Below are 17,421 nucleotides of genomic sequence, written 5' to 3' on the forward strand. Positions count from 1 at the left end.
AAACTCTACGAAGACTGATCTTAACTTTCTATTAAAGGCATAAAGAATGCTTACTCACTGTGTAACTATCCAAACACTGTAAAATTTAGTTACTCCCTCGTATACTTCATCTAGGCTTAAAGAAGTGAACACCCAACAAATATGTCCATATCACTTTCAAAGCCGTCTTTCTTCTGATAAGACTTTTTCACAATTTAAAACTTGTTCACACACTAAACATGGCAGACAAGGGTTCAGTTAAAAACATTTATCCTTTAAAAAGGAAAATTTTCTTTCCTTCTTTCTAAAATAAAACCTAACAAAGAAGGAGAGGAAAGAGAAAGAGAAAGAAAAAGGTGAGAGAAATGAAAAGACTATAGATGAAAAGTGTCTAGCTTTCTTTCTTCCTGTAGGCATTCTCCCCATACAGTGAAGCCCACTCACTTAAAGAAGCAGACTCATTTATAGACATTCCCTGAAACAAAACCTCAAGGCATAATAGTATCTATCCTTATAGTGTTGATGAAAGTGAAAGTGAAAGTGAAGGCACTCAGTCGTGTCTGACTCTTTGTGATCCTGGACTCTAGCCCACCAGGCTCCTCTGTCCGTGGGATTCTCCAGGCAAGAATACTGGAGTGGGTTGCCATTTCCTTCTTCAGTGGATCTTCCCGACCCAGGGATCGAATCCCAGTCTCCTGCATTGCAGGCAGATGCTTTACCCCCTGAGCCACCAGGGAAGATGAAAGGATATAGTATTTGTAAAGTGCTTAACACAGTGCCTAAGATATTGTAATTATTCAGAATGAGAATAAAACACAGTGGTCAACAAAACCAAAAGCAGGACAATAGCAAGACAACACTTATTCATCACAGGCAAAGATGTGAATAGACATTTTCCATTGAAGATATTCAATTGGCTAACAGGTATATGAATAGATGCTCAACATCACTAATCATCAGGGAATTGCAAATCAAAACCCCAATGAGGTATCACCTCACATCTGTTAGAATGGCTACTATTAAAAATAAGACAAGTGCTGAAGAGGATGGAAGAAAAGGAATTTTTTTTTCTTTTTAAATTTTATTGAAGTATAGCTTATACAGCAAAATGACTCAGTTACACACACACACACACACATATATTCTTTTCCATAATGATTTATCACAGGATATTGAATATCATTCCCTGTGCTATACAGTAGGACCTTGCTTATCATCCTATATATAATAATTTGCATTTGCTAATTCCAAACTCCCAATCCTTCCCTACACAACCCCCTGCTTGGCGATCACAGGTCTGTTCTCTATATCTATGAGTCTGGTTTTGTTTCATAGACATATTAATTTGTGTTGTATTTTAGATTCCACATGTAAGTGACATCAGACAATATTCGTGTTTCTTTGTCTGACCTACTTCACTTAGCATGATAATCTCTAGATCCATCCATGTTGCTGCAAATGGCATTATTCTTTTTAATGGCTGAGTAATATTCCATTGTATATGTATACCAGATCTTCTTCATTCATCTGTCAATGGACATTAAGGTTGCTTCTATGTCTTGGCTATTGTGAATACTGCTGCTATGAAAATAGTGATGCGTGTATCTTTTTGAATTATATTTTTGTCTGGGTATATGCCCAGGAGTGGGATCATATGGCAAATCTATTTTTAGTTCTTTACGAAACCTCCATACTCTATTCCACAGTGGCTATACCGATTTACATTCCCACTAACAGTACAGGAGGGCTCAAGAAAAGGGAACTTTACTACATCGCAGGTGAGAATGTAAATTGGCACAGCTACTACAGAAAACAGTACGGAGGTTCCTGAAAAATTAAAACAGAACTGACACATGATTCAGAAATTACACTTCTAGATACATATCTGAAGGGAATGAAGTCACTATCGCAAAAGAAATAGGTGCACCGCCACGTTCGCTGCAGCATTGCTGCAATAGCCAAGATGCGGAAATAACCTAAGTGCCCATCAACAAAAGAATGGACAAAGAAGATGCGATACACACATACATACACACACACACGGAAATATTATTCAGCCATTAAAAACCAAAAAAAGAGGAAATCTTGCCATCTACAGCAACACAGAAAAATGGATGGACCTAGAGGGCATTATACTAGGTGAATTAAGTCAGACAGACAAATTCTGTATGATATCCCTTATAGGTTGGAATCTGAAAAACAGGAACTCACAGAAACAGAGCAGATTGGTGGATACCAGATGCTTGGCAGGTGGAGGAGGTGCATATCATTAAAGGGGACCACCTTCTAGGTTTAAGATTAATCAGTTCTGAGGATATAATGAACAGCCTGATTACTATAGCTAATAATTCCATATTATACACTTAAAAGTTGCTAAGAGACTAGATCTTAAAAGTTCTTACCAAAAACAAAAAAAAAAAACCTATGTGAGGTGATGGTTAACTAACCTTATCATAGTAATCACTTCATAATACTATATACATATGTCAAACTATTGCACTGTACACTCTAAACTTATATAATGATATTAAATCAATTACATTTCAATAAATATGGGAAAATGCATGAATAAAGTCATGCAACCATGAGAAAAAAGTTGAGTCATTAATCTCCAGATGGTTGATGTTACATGGTTACTCTTTATTTTTTCTGATTGTTTTCAAGTTTCTCCCAACAGGTAGATATTTTTTTTATAATCGTAAATGTGAAAATATCTGGGATTTTGCATAAAAGAAATGGGAGGGTCTTACTTCCTCTGCCAAGTAGATACTGATAGAATTTTTGTCTTCTCCCTCTATTGAACACCTTGGCTCTCTTAATGACAAGATCAAAGCTCTTCTCATAAACTTTATTTCCTTCAACTTCTTCCTTCTGATTCTTTGAAAGTTGTCTACCTGCTATTCTTTCACTTGCTTTCTGATCTTAAAGAATAAAAACTTTACACATACTATATATAAAATAGGTAATAAGGACCTACTGTATAACATAGGAAACTCTAATCAGTATATTTAAATTACCTATAATGGAAAAGAATCTGAAAAAGAATATATATGCATATGTATGTATATATAACAATCACTGTTATACATTTGAAACTAATACAACATTGTAAACCAACTATACTTCAGTAAAAATTTTTTAATTATATGTATAAAAAATAAACAAAAATGAGCTCTTAAGAAGCTTATAAATAGAAATCTTACTTATGTAGCTACATGACACATTATTGTAAAAGCCTCCTGTAGTGAACACATGATGTGAATTGGCCTCTTAATATGTTGAAAACACAGGAAATGTTAGAATTTAAAAATGCTAAAATCCTAATTATCCTATATCTTATATATTACAAATACCATACTAAATTGGAGGATCTTTCATCCAATGAGCTTAAATTGGACCATAACATAATTCTATCTGACTGTAGTGAAGTATCAATAATTAACCCCATTTTATACTGAAAACCACAGTTTGCAGATGGCTTTAAACATTTTCAGAAGCAATATTCCTAATGGCTACAAGATGAACAAAGTATTCCACAGATTCTCTTTTCCTCCAATTTCCTGAGAAGGAAGCCATGGTTTCCAGTAGTGCTGCTACTAAATCTAAGAAGAAAAAACTGAGAAGAATTGAGAAAAGAATTAAAATAATTAAACTTTAAAAATCCAATATTTGTAAACCCTGAACAAATCTAGAAGGCTTCTCTTTTTAAGCAGTTAAACCATCATGCATGAGAGCTTGCACATCACACTCTCTATTATGCATTGAAAGAATTCCCCAAAAATTCATGTGTTGAAGCCCTAGTCCCCTCATCCCCAGTGTGATGGTTTTGGAGATGGGGTCTTTGGGAGGTAATTAGGTTAGATTAAATCATGAGGGTGGGACCCTCATGATGGGATTAGTGCCCTTATAAGAAGAGGGCCACAGAGGTCTCACTCTCTCTCCACACACAAGCAGTGAGGAGAGGCCAGATGACCACACAGCAGGAAAGCAACTGTCTACAGCTAGGAAGAGAGCCCATACCAAGAAATGAATTTGCAGGAACCTTGATCTTAGAGTTCACAGCCTCCAGAAATATAAGAAATAAACACTTTTTGTTTAAGTCACCCAGTCTCTGGTATTTTGCTAGAGCAGCCTTGAGCTAAGTAAGATGCTTTCTTTTCTCCTATCCCATATTACACACTGGCTTGTCCTCTGGTCACTAATTAATACCTACTGTAGAACAGCACTAAATGCAGAGGTAAGGTACTTTCTCATTGTTTCACATACTTACTTGTGAGAATGCTTTGCTTCTTAATCTTAATTTCAAATGCAGATTGCAAAACATTTTATCCTTCTCTTTAAAAAATACATTACTTGTAAAAACTAAATTACTTCTTACTTGTAAGACTTTCGTTGATTTTTATTTACTATGGTTAGTGGGTTTTTCGCAGAATATGTTGTTTACCACCCCTGGATAACATATTACGATAACAAAATGAGTTTATCTTCCCTTATAGTCAAAAATTAACAGAATTAAAATCAGTAACAATTTTGTGTTCAGCCTCTACTACATAAAAGGCACTGTGGGAGATAGCAAGCATAGAGCAAGAGTTACCCTTGAAATGTTTACTTACATTCTCTACTGTCCAAATGTAACACATGTTCTCAATTATGAAACAAATCACTTCAATTTTCTAAAAGGTAACAGCATCAGATGGGTGGGACCCATCCTTTCCTGTCAACTTCACACAAATCCTGCCTGCTGGAACAGACTGCAGCTGAGCAAAAAGTCACATGTTCCATTGGTCATTAATAAGCACCCACTAATTAGATGATAACCAGTAAGAAAGGGAAGGAAAGAGGAACAAGAAAAAAAGAGAGGAGAAGAGAGAGAAAGGAAAAATAAAAAGTTGTCTTTGGCAAATTGCCTGTTTTAAGGTCATCAGGACCAAAGTTTAAGAAGAAAAACATGAAATTTTACTTACACTGAAAGACATTTACAATTACTTAAAGTTGGTCCAAATAAAAAATTTTAGGCATACATCAGTATGGTTCTCTGCAGATCACCTAATAATCTCATCTGTTAAATCAGTACCAGGATAAACTCAAGGATTCAAAACAGATCACCTTGCTGCTTGGGCATTTTAAGTCATTTAAAGAACATATGGATTAAGGGAGATACGAGCTCAATGATACATCCACAGTTTCCTGCACCCCACTATTTGAAGCAAATGAAGAAGTCTATGTCCTTCTGTCATCTCCTACCACTAGTTTGCAGAATTCATAACTAGAATTTCCCAAAATTTCCACCAGTTGGTTTTAAAATAATTGGGACATGGAAGACATCCATGTCAATTTGTTTTAAATGCTTTTCTTTCTCCTGCTAGATGATTATTTGCATTGCTGTTTTCTCATGGAGAGTGTGTGCAGTCATTCAAGTTGCTGGCACTGCTGCTTCTGAGCCAATCACAAAAGATAAGAAGCTGGCAACAGACAATAAGAAACTTGTTTTTATCATCATGCTTTGCTGTAATCCAATGGGCAGTGAGAAGTTCAGTGCCATATTTAGCCATGTCCCTTTCTTGTTCTTTAAAAAGTTATGACTTGGTCCTCATTTGTAAAGTCTCAGCATGCTTCCTTCTTTTACAAGCTTTTCTACAAACTGTAATGGAAAAGCTACCTCATGGCACCTTATATAACTTTAGTCCTCTCAGGGGTTTTGTCATTCCTGGTAATTTGGCTTTAGAACCCAAAATCTACCCTATGCTTAGTCTTCTTGGGTTGTTGTTTTAATTCCAGCTTATTTCTCCAGAAGAGGGTTGCTCTCTCTACTTGTTGAAAATCTTTTTTTTAATATTAATTTTCAAATTAAGAGTTGGCCCAATGTTGCAGATCAGCTCGGCAACTTTTCTAAAGGTTTGCAGATCAAGCCAGGGAAGTAGAGTCTAGTTTGCTTTTGTGGAAAAAGGGATAGACAAATTTGGAAACTACTACTTAAAGATTCCAAGTTCCAAATCTTACTGAAAATATTTGGAGCCTGAATGCCATTTCTATCCTCATCTAAGAAAATGTTGGTACTCAAAAAACTGTCAAGTTCCTAATATTTATCAATCATCAAATATCTTTTCCAAAATAGCATTCTGATCAGTATACTGCAAATGAATCACCAATAAAGCAATTAAATTCCACCCAAGATATTCCTGTACTAAAATTCAAAGGAAAATGCTTGGCAAAATGCATCTTTGGATCTGCCAAACCCCAAACATTTGAAAATAAATAATAACTCTAGGATGCCTTGCCAAACCCCAAAACCCAAAGGCCACCCCTCTTTAAGAATGTCTGCATGTTTCTGACATCTACTTAGTCTTCATATTCTAAGCCCTTAAGTGTCAAAGGTCAAGAACCACCAACCAGAGATTTAATAAAACTGAAGCTCTAGGTAAATAAACTTCAAGCTCCAAAGCTCTGTCAGATAGATTCACACACAGTTCATCTGTTGAAAGATTTTTTTTTTTCCCCATTCAATGAGCAATTTAGCCCGAGGATTACCTTTCATTCAGCAAGGATCACCTACATTCTAACTCCTGTGGTTATTAGAGAAAATCATGGGGTATTGAGAACTTGGCTTCCTCCATCTTAATAAAACAGTTCAGGTCCTAGAGGCAGTTAATCCCTGGAAGGCTTTGTGATCCCATCCCCTGACATGTTTGATAAATATGGAAATTGTAAAATGTTCTGACTTGTTAAAATTTTTTCAGCCTGCTTAACATGCTCTTTGGCCTTCACATGCGCAAAGTGCTGACTTGGCATGCCTGGGAGCCTCCGTCACCCTCTCTATTGTGTATACACTGACAGCCCCTCAAGCATAAATAAGTCACACTCCACAAAGAACTGTTTACACTCTAAGAGGGACTCTCCTTTTCTCAAGGAAACAAGAAAATGACAAAGGGGAGGGAAGAAGGGTGTGTACCCAAAAAATGTGGCAGAAAGGAGAAAAGAGGGGGAAAAAAAGACTCAAGTCTAAATGACTACAAAGCTGAAGGTCATTAAAAAAATCTGGGTTGGGATAGGTGTGTCTACAGTTGGCTGATAAACAAATCTTTCAGAGCCTGAAATTACTATGGTAAGAAACAACCATCCCTCTTTGTTTCTCAGTTTACAATATATAATGAACAGTATAGTTTTCTTTCAGTATTTCTTATAATTCAAATGAGTCAACTCCCTTTTAACACTATTCAAAGTTAAGAAAATGAAATACTATTATGACCTGTACCTGGCCAGTAGTGAACAAGAAGGCAAGGTCTGATCTCATTAATAAATGCAACTTCCACTCATCTCAAATAACTAGTCATCTTGGAGACTGAATAAACAACTACATAAATTCCAAGACAGAAGGCCTGTAACTGTACAAACGGGGTGTGGTGTCTAGAAACCCTGCAGATTCCTCCAGGCATAGGATTCACAAGGAAATTCTACGAAAAAACACTAAGACAATAAGCTGATGAAATGCTGATGATGCACGGGAATACTTCAAAATTTATAGCTAGTTATGTTCATCAGTCACAGCCATTCTTGATATTCCCAGAACCAACCATCAAATTCCCAACACTCTGACCATTTCCATGAGATTGTCTTAATAGGGTCTCCTGAGGCTGCTGCTTATAGTAACACTTCCAATTGTAAGAGCAACAGCAAGAGTGAGATGCAGAGCAGAATGGAAACAGCGGCCTCCTGAGTGCAGAGGTAAGGATGGCTTAGAGAAAATAAAAGCAAGCAGTAAAATAGCTGAGCTGCAGACAGCAGCAAGCAGAAGGAAAGAAGCCAAGAGTCAGGGCAGCATACACACTATTAGAACCATCCAAGAAGAACTGAAAATTAGTTGTAGCTGTGCAGACAGTTCTCAGGGCCTAGGTAGGTTTGGGGTGGGCAAGAGAAAAAGGACCAGGCCATTTCAGAGGGCAAGAAGTGGATCTGTGGATGCTGGGGAAGGAAACTAGGAGAGAAAAGAGAGAAACTGTTGACCTTTCAACCCAGCCTTATACCTCAATCAAGGAAAAAAGTGAAGCAAACAAAAGGTGACTTCAAAAGAGAAAAATAACCAAAGTGATTGAGAACATGATTTCCTACCTTCCCATCCATAACCAATGGGTGTTTCTCAGAAATAGCTATATCTCAGAGCAGCAGGGCATGATGGTCACTTTTACTGCAGAGAGTAAAAGAGACTCGTCGAGGCATCCATCTTTTCTTCTTCTCCTGTGGCAGACACCACAGGAGTCTGGATCAAGGCTTCTCACACCTTCTCACACACATCAGAATCATCCGGGAATCTTGTTGAACTTCAGATTCTAATTAATTAGGTCTGGAATGAGGCCAGAGCTTTTGCATTTCTAAGAAGCTCCCAGGTGATGCTGGATACTGCTGGACTAGAAATCAAGCTGTGAGTCTCAGGGGTTAGTGTGGATCTTTGTTAGGTAAATTTTGACTCAACTAATGACTGTGGACAAGTTAGTTAACAAATTTAATTTCTCAGCTTCCTCACCTATTAAAAAGAGATAGCAATCCCTACCTCACTAAGTTGACATGAGGAATAAACAAGACTATTTGGCCTAATGTCTAGTTATTACCATCCACTGGTACATCATTTCCCAAAATGTGGTACACATACCATTGGTGGTACATGGACAAACTTAAAAAAATTTAATTTGTAGGCAATATTTTAATGGGTATTAGAAAAAAATAACTTAAACACAAGATGATTACATTAAACTCAAGATTTCATGGGTATTGTCACCTGCTGCTGCTACTGCTAAGTCACTTCAGTCGTGTCCGACTCTGTGTGACCCCATAGACGGCAGCCCACAAGGCTCCCCTGTCCCTGGGATTCTCCAGGCAAGAACACTGGAGTGGGTTGTCATTTCCTTCTCCAATGCATGAAAGTGAAAAGTGAAAGTGAAGTTGCTCAGTCATGTCCGACTTTCAGCAACCCCATGGACTGCAGCCCACCAGGCTCCTCCGTCCATGGGATTTTCCAGGCAAGAGTACTGGAGTGGGGTGCCATTGCCTTCTCCAATTGTCACCTAGAATAAAGCTATGTCATAAGGGAAAAGTCAATTAAAAAATTAATAAGTAAATAAAGGTATAAGAGGTACGTGGATATGACAAAAATGATGAGGGTGATATTCAAATGACTAAAGTTGAAGCATCAATTAAAACAGGAAGGCAGGGGCTTGACTAGATTATCCCATCATAAGGAGCAAGTGTGTGATAAGAGTTCCAAATGTATTTCAAAATCTTCTGGTCACTCAAGGCTGAAAAATTGAACTTTAACTATATGATATTCTTATCCACATTTATTTGTATGAATTACATACACTATCATGGATCATCAGACTATCCATGAAGTGAAGTGAAGTCACTCAGTCGTGTCCGACTCTTTGTGACCCCGTGGACTGTAGCCCATCAGGCTCCTCCATCCATGGGATTCTCTAGGCAAGAGTACTGGAGTGGGTTGCCATTTCCTTCTCCAGGGGATCTTTCTGACCCAGGGATCAAACCCAGGTCTCCTGCATTGCTTTAACCTCTAAGCCACCAGGGAAGACTATCCATAAAGCTTAGGAAAACAAATTCTATTGAATAAAGCTATTTTCTCCTTTGATACGTAAACTGCCAATCTAAACCACCTTTCAACAGTGGCCTAAATAACAGAATTATGCCTCCAAGAAAGGAAAGCTACGGTTTTATAAATCCAGTATTAAACTGTTTCTCTTTTCCAGCAAACTTTTTCTAACACTACTCCAAGGTAATTTGTGGTCAAAGGGATGGATGCAGATGACTGAATAAATGAATTTGTCATACCCTTTAACAATAGCCGTTAGAGCAAAGAGAGGAAATCTAAAGTCATGTATGAGTTGGAAGAGAGGCAGCATGTTTGTGAGTAGCATGGTTTTCAGAAGAGAACTATAAAAGGCTTCTTGATGTATTTAGCATCGAATGTCTGGTACACTTGGAGCAATATATTATTCTTACAATTCTGCTTAGTTGGTTGATGATTTTGTTCAAGTTAATGAGAAAAAGGAACATGAACACAGACGTATGTCAGAATTTCACTCATTCAGTTTTCCATGATGTGAACCGCTTCTTTGCTGAATCAGATAACCGTTTCAAATACTGGAAAAATATTTTCTCAAGCTTTTTGAGTTATTCATATTAGGTTGGTGCAAAAGTAATTGCAGTTTTGCTTTGTTGAACTTTGCCATTTGATTCTGAAATACATTCTTAAATAAATATGGTTATGCCATACATCATTTTAATGCACATTTCTCATTTTATGGTTTTTTGCTAATGACTTATTTTTTTTTAACCATTCTCCTTTATTTTTTTTAAATTTTATTTTTAAACTTTACATAATTGTATTAGTTTTGCCAAATATCAAAATGAATCCGCCACAGGTATACATGTGTTCCCCATCCTGAACCCTCCTCCCTCCTCCCTCCCCATACCGTCCCTCTGGGTCGTCCCAGTGCACTAGCCCCAAGCATCCAGTATCGTGCATCGAACCTGGACTGGCAACTCGTTTCTTACATGATATTTTACATGTTTCAATGTCATTCTCCCAAATCTTCCCACCCTCTCCCTCTCCCACAGAGGCCATAAGACTGTTCTATACATCAGTGTCTCTTTTGCTGTCTCGTACACCGGGTTATTGTTACCATCTTTCTAAATTCCATATATATGCGTTAGTATACTGTATTGATGTTTTTCCTTCTGGCTTACTTCACTCTGTATAATAGGCTCCAGTTTCATCCACCTCATTAGAACTGATTCAAATGTATTCTTTTTAATGGCTGAGTAATACTCCATTGTGTATATGTACCACTGCTTTCTTATCCATTCATCTGCTGATGGACATCTAGGTTGCTTCCATGTCCTGGCTATTATAAACAGTGCTGCGATGAACATTGGGGTACACGTGTCTCTTTCCCTTCTGGTTTCCTCAGTGTGTATGCCCAGCAGTGGGATTGCTGGATCATAAGGCAGTTCTATTTCCAGTTTTTAAGGAATCTCACACTGTTCTCCATAGTGGCTGTACTAGTTTGCATTCCCACCAACAGTGTAAGAGGGTTCCCTTTTCTCCACACCCTCTCCAGCATTTATTATTTGTAGACTTTTGGATCGCAGCCATTCTGACTGGTGTGAAATGGTACCTCATAGTGGTTTTGATTTGCATTTCTCTGATAATGAGTGATGTTGAGCATCTTTTCATGTGTTTGTTAGCCATCTGTATGTCTTCTTTGGAGAAATGTCTATTTAGTTCTTTGGCCCATTTTTTGATTGGGTCGTTTATTTTTCTGGAGTTGAATTGTAGGAGTTGCTTGTATATTTTTGAGATTAGTTGTTTGTCAGTTGCTTCATTTGCTATTATTTTCTCCCATTCTGAAGGCTGTCTTTTCACCTTGCTAATAGTTTCCTTTGATGTGCAGAAGCTTTTAAGGTTAATTAGGTCCCATTTGTTTATTTTTGCTTTTATTTCCAATATTCTGGGAGGTGGGTCATAGAGGATCCTGCTGTGATGTATGTGCTAATGACTTATTACTTGCTATTTATTTTATATTTATTTTAGACTAGGGAAATGATGTTAGACAAAAAGCAAATTCAAGTGATTTTCTTATTCAAGATGCATTGTAAAACAGCAGAAACAACTCACAACATCAACAACGCATTTGACCTAGGAACTGCTAACAAATGTACAGAGCAGTGGTGATTCAAGAAGTTTTGCAAAGGAGATGAGAGCCTTGAAGATGGGAGCATAGGGGCCAGTCATTGGAAGTTGACAAAGACCAGTTGAGAGGATCATCATAACTGATCCTCTTACAACTACATGAGAAGTAGATGCTAGAGATGCAGGTTTGATCCCTGGTTGGGGAAGATCCCCGGAGAAGGACATAGAAACTCACTCCAGTATTCTTGCTGGAGAATTCCATGGACAGAGGAGCCTGGAGGGCTATAATCCATAGGGTCACAAAGAGTCAGACAACTTAAGTGACTTCACACACACCATATTCACCTGATCTCTTGCTAACCAACTACCACTTCTTCAAGGATCTCGACAACTTTTTACAGGGAAGACATTTTCACAACCATCAGGAGGCAGAAAATGCTTTCAAAGAGTTCATCAAATCTTGAAGCCCAGACTTTTAGGCTACAGTAATAAACAAACATTTCTTGTTGGCAAAAATGTGTTGACTGTAATGGTTCCTACTTTGATTAATAAAGATGTATTCGAGCCTAGTTATAACGATTTAAAATTCACAGTCTGAAACCTCAGTTACATTTGCACCAACCTAATAGTAGCTATAGACTAAGCCATAGCTTAGTCTTCATCACTGATACTTCATCATTTTCATAAGTGTAGACAATTAACAAAGCAATAAATCAAGTCCTAATTTGCTGTGTTTGCCAATGGTGTTACTACTTCTTTGATTTCAAGTTATCAGTGAACATAGAGTTGGAAGAGGTGTCCAGAAGTATTCACTAGTATATAGTATTTCCAATATAGATAAAATAGGCACAAATAATTTCAAGAGCACTGATAACAGTTCAGTTCAGTTCAGTTCAGTTGCTCAGTCATGTCCGACTCTTTGCAACCCCATGAATCACAGCACGCCAGGCCTCCCTGTCCATCACCAACTCCCGGAGTTCAGCCAGACTCACGTCCATCGAGTCAGTGATGCCATCCAGCCATCTCATCCTCTGTCGTCCCCTTCTCCTCCTGCCCCCAATCCCTCCCAGCATCAGAGTCTTTTCCAATGAGTCAACTAGTAAAATGTAGTAAAAAATAATTATGATGTGATGAGTTTTGAGTACAAATCTTTTTTTAAATATAATTTATTTTAATTAAAAGTTTATATAGTTTAATTTTTAATGTTAACAAGCTCAGAAATTTTCTGAAAATTTAATAATTGGTTTTTAGGAGCTGGTGGGGGCTCACTCTAGCACGTCACTAGCCTTGAACCACATCCCACACATTGTTGCTTATACCGCCAGATTTACACATCACTTTTCAGTTTTCTAAGTTAAAAAGCACTGGGAGAAAGACGATAAATTTTGTATGTTAAAGAGACGACAAAAAAATAAATAAATAAATAAAAATTGCAATACAGATACAATTTGTATCCCTTATGTAGTCAATCTTGCAGTTAGCAATAGAAAACGTAGGAAACATTTATATACCCAAAGGCTTTAGCAAATCAACTAATAAAAGCACCTTTGCATTTCTGGGGGAAAGAAATGTAGGCAGAAGATATCTGTTGGGGTAAAAAAGAACATCAAGGCTTCCCAGGTGACACTAGTGGTAAAGAACCCGCCTGCCAAGGGAGGAGACATGGGTTCGATCCCCAGGATGGGAAGATCTCCTGGAGAAGAAAATGGCAACCTACTCCAGTATTCTTGCCTGGAGAATCCCATGAACAGAGGAGCCCCGAGGGCTACAGTCCACAGGGTTGCAAAGAATCAGACATGAATGAGCACACACACACGCATCTAGCTAAGAATAAAGATACTTGCATCAATTTTCACATATTAAACTGGTCAGAAAGACTTGATTTCCTAGGAGAATCCAAAGAAAAAGAAATAGCTGCTTATAAGTGAATCATAATAATTCTTTCTATAGACAAAAAAAAAAAAAAAAAAGCAGCCACAATATAAATGCTTCAGATGCCATCATTACATGCCAATACCAACTTTTCAATCTATAAAGATAAAAGGGAAAATTATAAGGAAATCCAAAGCTATTTCACTAATCCCTACAGCCAAAGTAAACCGGTGAGAGACTGAGAGAACTTCGTGAAATGGTCATTTATGATTTAACTGGCACTTTTAAAGACTTTCAAAAATAAGTCTGAATTGCCTGGTAAATCTCTGAAAAACTGAAAGCAGTTAAGTAGCTCTCAGTCCTTTAGAAAAATTCAATTAACCAGCTTTACATTAAAAGGGTGAAAATTCACTACCTTCCCTTTCGTGGAAAGTATGCTCATGTAAATGACTTTCCAAAACCAAGCATAGTGTCCTCTGGATTTGTTTATTTCAAAAGTAAGTCTTCAAAGCTGAGGGAAACCTACAGCACACATATTGTTTATCTCTACAGGATGGAACATATGGAAAAATTTATAACTGTCAAGAGTTATTCCACTGCAAAACAAACATGTGGACATATACAATAGGGATAAATATAGTAAGACTCGCTCACAAATTGGAGATGCTGGAGGCACATGGAAAAGTTTACATAAATTGCAATGTTTAAGACATCAGGAGGATAGTGGTGCTAACCCGGCTTAACAAAAAGACTGTATGCAATACACTCCACTGTTCCTTCTGAATTGTAACACAGGTTCAGGCATGCAGGCTAATTTGAGAAGCAGACCTTAAAGAAAAGGAAAGAAGAAAAACTATTCCTTCCTGTCTTGTGCTTAAAATTCCAAATAAGCATTATGGATACTAAAAGAGAAGAGTGGAGTGAGTAAATTTATAAAAAGTCATAAATTTAATAACCACTGAGTGATAAATATTCAAATGAAAACAGTTGAAATTTTGACAAAATAATTATTATCAAGCATACTATTTCATTTTTAAAAACTTTAATGTATAGTAATATAAATTGCTGAATTAGGGTAATTTTAAAATATAATCCATTTGGCAATGACTTTCAGGGGAAAAAAGAAAAAAAGTGGGGGGGGCCACTAAACCTACATTTGAAAATGTAAAAATGTGCAGTTATCTCCCCAAATCTTCTTTCAATGTGGTCTAGTATTGGTATACTTATTATTTCAAAAGTCTAATTTTCACATACAAAGCTTTCATTTAAAAAAAATAATAATACTAATTTCCCTTAAAAGTTCTCAATATCAGTAGTGCCCTGAAGAAAAATCCTGTTCAAGTTGAATATAAAGACAGAAAAGTAATCCTAAGGAAATAAAAAAGCACTCTCTGTTCAAAGCTCGGGGCTGAAATAAGGCTTGGACGTCCTTTCTGTTTTCTTTAGTCCCCCAGTCATTGCTTTAACAGGCAAAGAATAGCTAAACAGCAAAACTCGTTGACGGAAGCGCATACTTTCCACACACTCTAAGTGTCAAAGGCCTGTTTAGAGAAAGGCCAAACAATCTACTGCATCTTAGACACAAGGGCCAGAATTAAGAGATGTCTCTGACTAAGGAGTCTATTTCTGCCTCCACCACAGCCTCATTTTGTAACCTTGGTGAAGAGATTTATCTGTTCGTCGCTTGACTTTAAAAATAAAAATGGAGCCACATAAACTCTACTTAGCTCCCTAGGATATCGTGAGACTACAATAAATAATGCCCATAAAAGCTTTGATCTCTTCAGGGAAAAAAATGAATTCTGACATAGGCAAGAGAGGTTTTAGAAGTTCCCGAGAGACCAGTGCTAAGTCAAGGTGGAACACAAGGAACAGATAAACCACCAATCACTAGAAAATGCTTATTAACTCTTTTTATTTATTCTCCAGGTAAAAACAGTCTTTGAAACTAAGCCCATAATCTGCCATCTAGATCCTATCCAATTTCCACTTCCATTACATCCACTTACGCCATCACTACAAATTATAACATCTGAACAGATAAGAGACAGCTAGAGTAACTAAACTTATGATTGGAAAAGCAGAGGGCAAGTCAGAGTACTTGATTTCTATGGCCTGGTTCCTCCTGACAGTAAAAAGAAAAAAAAAAAAATGAAGAATTAGGAAGTCAGTGGGAAAAGAAGATTTCAGGCGTCTTTATAGTCCCATCTGCCCCTCTCTTGAGAAGTCATCAATACAGCTGCCAAAATTTCTTGATGGAAAGATGATTTTTTTAAAGATGAAACAACTGTACTTAATTGAATCTTACTTTCTGGATATATGCCAGTATTTACATTTAAGTTATTAAGGTTCTGGGGCACAATGGTTTCAGTTGAATCTTCTCTCTAAACTCTCTCATGTGTCTAATACATATAATTTCTATTTTTAAACTATTGGGCACAGAGTGATGGCAACAGTTTGCTTCTTTTTTTCCTGAGAAGTTCCATTCACAATGGCCACACATTTCAAATGCCACATACTTACTAATATATGACAAGAGAGCAGCATTTGAAAATTTATAATATGAAGTAAAATCATAGAATAAAAAAGGAGTGAATGACTGAGCGTACGAATAATCTTCGCAAAAATTCTACATCTTAACATAAACTGTGTTTGTTAAGACTGACCAAAATCTTAAACCTTACTGAGCACCAAAGAATTGATGCTTTTGAACTGTGGTGTTGGAGAAGACTCTTGAGAGTCCCCTGGACTGCAAGGAGATCAAACCTGTCAATCCTAAAGGAAACCAGTCCTGAATATTCATTGGAAGGACTGATGCTGAAGCTGAAACTCCAATACTTTGGCCACCTGATTCGAAGAACTGATTCATTTGAAAAGACCCTGATGCTGGGAAAGATTAAAGGTGGGAGGAAAAGGGGACAACAGAGGATGAGATAGTTGGATGGTATCACCGACTCAACAGACATGAATCTAAGTAAACTCCAGGAGCTGGTGATGGACAAGGAGGCCTGGAGTGCTGCAGTCCTTGGGGTTGCAAAGAGATGGACATGACTGAGTGAACTGAATCTTAAACCTTAGGGTTTGAAATCTACTATATAACCAGTCTTTAATCATTATAATCTTCTAGGATATACTGGTAGATCACGTTTAACTTCTATTAGCATTAACTAATTCTGGTATTTTCTTTGTATTCGAAAGATACCGAAACGTGGTGTTAGGTTTTGTTACGAATCTAGTCTGTCATTAATAAGTTGGTACCATGGTCAGTAACAACAGGGCAAGAATAGTTAATAGGCCTTTGAAGATTGCATCTACCTTTTTATGTCCTGAAACAGGAAGCTTGGCTCCTTCAGGTGAACCGGGTCATAAACCTAAGATGTCATATTTTTTTCTCACTCTCAGTTTCAAGCTCATTTAATCTCTCTGAGCATCAGAAAGTGCAGTTTGCTTAAGACTAAGCAGCAAGTAAATCAAAGCAGAGGGATTAGAGCCCAAGTCCATCTTGCTTCCAATGTCTGTGTTCTTTTCATTATGCCCTGGGGCCTATTACCAGGGGGGAGAAACAGTATTTTTTACACTACCAGAGGAAGGCATGGCCCTCTTAGCATCCAGAATATCAGTGGCAGCTCCTGCGGCCCCAGCCTTTCCTACCATGATTAAGCAGAAGGAAAGAGTGAGGGGGGGAACTTCAGATTGCTGTTCCCCATCTAACCCTGGATATATTTCCTCCACAGTATAAACAGCAGCTCGAGTCCACCTCCCAGAGTGTCGAAGTAGTAATGAGATAAACTTTCCTTTCATATTAGTACTCAACAAGAGGAGATTAATGGTGTATTTTCTTATTTTCATATCTCACCCAAGAATGTAACTCA

General features: G+C 37.4%; 1 protein-coding gene across 2 annotated transcripts in view; it reads right to left on the bottom strand.

Annotated features, from left to right (window-relative positions):
• RAD51B (RAD51 paralog B) overlaps nt 1-17,421 on the bottom strand; it is a 620,294-nt gene that overhangs the window by 421,504 nt on the left and 181,369 nt on the right. The window lies entirely within an intron of this gene.

The sequence above is a fragment of the Bos mutus genome, chromosome 10, assembly GCF_027580195.1.
Source record: "Bos mutus isolate GX-2022 chromosome 10, NWIPB_WYAK_1.1, whole genome shotgun sequence".
NCBI classification, from domain to species: Eukaryota; Metazoa; Chordata; class Mammalia; order Artiodactyla; family Bovidae; genus Bos; species Bos mutus.